Raw genomic sequence first — 3,044 nt, forward strand, 5'->3', positions numbered from 1 at the left:
ACCTGAGTTTTTACACTTCGACTTTATCATTTAAAGTTTTAATGTAAAATAGGTTTTGGTTAGTGTTACTTTTAAATTCACTCTTAGCTTTGTTGTCTAAACTGGAAATTTCCTGTCTGTGGTCACTTTTTACTTCAGTAATTTTCAGTTCTGATTGCTCCAATCTGAATTTTGTTTCAGTTACCTTTGTCTCTATATCTGTCACTCTTTCATCTAACTTTTCCACCTGTTCGTTAATAATTGTTATTTGGTCACATAGCTCTCTTTTGACTTCAGAAATTTGAATGCTTAGCTCATTAACTATTTAGTTTTTTGTTGTTAAAATTGCATTGTTATGCTTCTTGTTTGCTTTAGAATTATTTTTGTCTATTCCTGAGAGTTTACTGCCCACTCTTTGACTTTGTTTCAGATTGGCCTGTTGTATCTGTGATAACATGTCCTATGAGTTTAATATCCTACTACCTTCATTTTGATCTGTTACTGTTTGTTCTGAATCACACGGACTTGTTGCTACTTGTTCTGCTCCCGATTAAAAATCGAAAGTTGTTGTTTCTGCTGTTGTTTGAAGTAATTCTACATCATCCACCTCCTCTGGCTCCTGCTCAGTAACATGTCACTTCTAAATTAGATACTTCGAAAAAATACCCTAACGCTGTTTGTGAAAATTACGATTAACTATTCTTATAGGTGTCATATCAGCTTGTTGTCAGAGTATTTCATTTCGATATCCATAAATTTTTTCGTTGATAAAATACAGAAAAATATTTATTATACAACGGAGAACAGGTTCAACTAATTTCCGCACATAAAATACTGGACAAGGCACCGATGTAGGGTTCACTCCGCGCTCTTGTCTTAATATAGTATGTGCACTCAATTGACGTGAGATATGCACGACGAAGTCCCGATAATGCAAGATGGCTGTGTGCCTACATGCCGTAGCTTTTGAGGGTATCGTCTGGTTTGAATTGCTTTGTGTGTTCCAGATTCGCTCTTTCTACGAAAATATCCATCAGAAAACGGCTTCTGTTGTTATTCAGTAAGGTAAAAAAGCCTTTGCACTGGTATAGATTTGGATTTATTGGCTGATAGCTTCTGTGCTATACAGCTTTTACACTGCAACACATTTCTTAGTACTGCGCAACTTGAGTATCATTAACTTTTGCTGTCAGTTGATATTGTTTTATTACGTAGTTTCAGCCGTTGTAGGGACTTTGGTTTGTCATTAAATGAAAGAGACGGCTTCATCTTTTACGTCAGTAAACACATGTCGTCATTTCAGATAGTATTGCGAACATTATTATTCAAGTTAGGAACGTTAATCTTTACTTCATAGCGAAAAACTGTCAAGCAAATTACTGATACCACTTCTGATGAGATTAGTTGTTTGGTTACATGGCTGAGTGTGAAGTGCAAGGATCGATGCCATAGGAAAAGCGCTTCAACGGGAAGACTTGCCTTTGTTGTTTGATTTAAGCTGCTTCGCTAACCTACGATGTATACTTTTAAGTTGCTCATGTTTGCAGCTGTTCTTGAGTCGAATTTTGGAATATTTACTTCGTCTTCTTTGGTTAAGGAACGTCGGGAACCACATCTATTAACTCCGCCTTAGTGGCACTGTCATCGGTATCACTGACATTGCTATCGGCCAGGGTTTACTGCCTTTTTTCGAGATAGAGTTTCGTCGTCGAAACTAGTAAAAGAATTTTGCACTGAAGTCTGAAGAAAGTTTCGAACTTCACCAACCTTGGAGATTACCGGTTATTTCAAACTTGACTTGCTTTTCTCGTTGCTTCTGCAACAATGTTCTGATCTATTTTCCGCTTCATTGGGCGATCAGTTCCATCTATTATTAATATGTTTGATATCAATTTCTCAGTTCCTATCGACACAAACTTTTTGAATTTAAGCTACATCTGGTCTACGTCTACATAGTTTGGACGCTCTCTTAGGTGTCAAGCGAATTCAATTAAGACTAAACGCGCTGTTAAATGGTACTATCGCTATGTCACCTGGGCGACACTAACTTTTTGTCCTTTCTTCTCATTTCTTCGTAATTATTTTTTAAATTTATTAGCTTTCGGGAGTTGCCCATACAGTCATTTCACTAGTTGAATAACAATTACGACGATACGGACTTGAGGACAACACAACACCCAGTCGCCGAGAGGAGAAAATCTCCGAACCGGCCGGGGCCCTTTCGCTTAGCAATCCTCCGCGCTCTGCTAGTAATTATCGGCCGCATATTGTCACCACAAACCAGGATGTTTTCCGACATCCGCGTGCACCTCTCTGTTATGGCCACAGGCTGTTCCTGAGGTTCTTTCCTGTAAACACAAAATTTTGATCTTGAATACTTACTAAATTGTTGGTCTCTCTGAAGACGACTTCTCTGTACATGAAAGTTATATAGCCAGGTATGCAGTTGGCTTGGAAATTTCAGACCGCAGATTACTGACACGGATGGAGTAGAGCCTGGTGGTCTAGCGGTGTACTCACTTCGGCTCTGCATATACAAAAGTTGGCTGGAACGATTGAAACGATACAGAGAAGATTAGCACGGCCCCTGCGCAACGGCAAAGCGCATGTCTGGAAGGCGAGAGGTCACGGGATCTAATTCTATTCAGATCACGGAAATTTTCTGTCTGCCTTTAATCAGCCTTCGCCTCTCAATAGAGTCAGTAGTCGTCAGGAACGACACGTGGTTTTGATTTCACGTTAAACTGTAGGTCCCATTTCCCCATTTGCATAACGAAAATAGTTTAGGGAGACCCAAGTCGCCGAAGTGGCGTCCAATTGCAAACTTGCACCCGGACATTGAACTACACAAATTATTGCTGTGGAATGGGAGTCACTCACATATACAGAAGGAACTACGGATGTACCCCGAGGAAGTTTGACAGGACCAGTATTGTTCGTAATGTACGTGGCGTCCCTGGCAGGAAGATCGATATTTAGGAGATGACAGAGATTCTCATTTGGACCAACAAAGAGGATTTAGATGTAATAACATCATAACGCTCGGGTGGCGCGCCTTGGCTGGA

At 39.9% G+C, this 3,044-nt stretch overlaps 1 pseudogene; it reads left to right on the top strand.

Moving 5' to 3' along the window:
• The first annotated feature begins 2,507 nt into the window (after nt 1-2,507).
• LOC124723941 lies at nt 2,508-2,623 on the top strand (annotated as a pseudogene).
• Nucleotides 2,624-3,044: the final 421 nt, after the last annotated feature.

The sequence above is a fragment of the Schistocerca piceifrons genome, chromosome X (assembly GCF_021461385.2).
Source record: "Schistocerca piceifrons isolate TAMUIC-IGC-003096 chromosome X, iqSchPice1.1, whole genome shotgun sequence".
NCBI classification, from domain to species: domain Eukaryota; kingdom Metazoa; phylum Arthropoda; class Insecta; order Orthoptera; family Acrididae; genus Schistocerca; species Schistocerca piceifrons.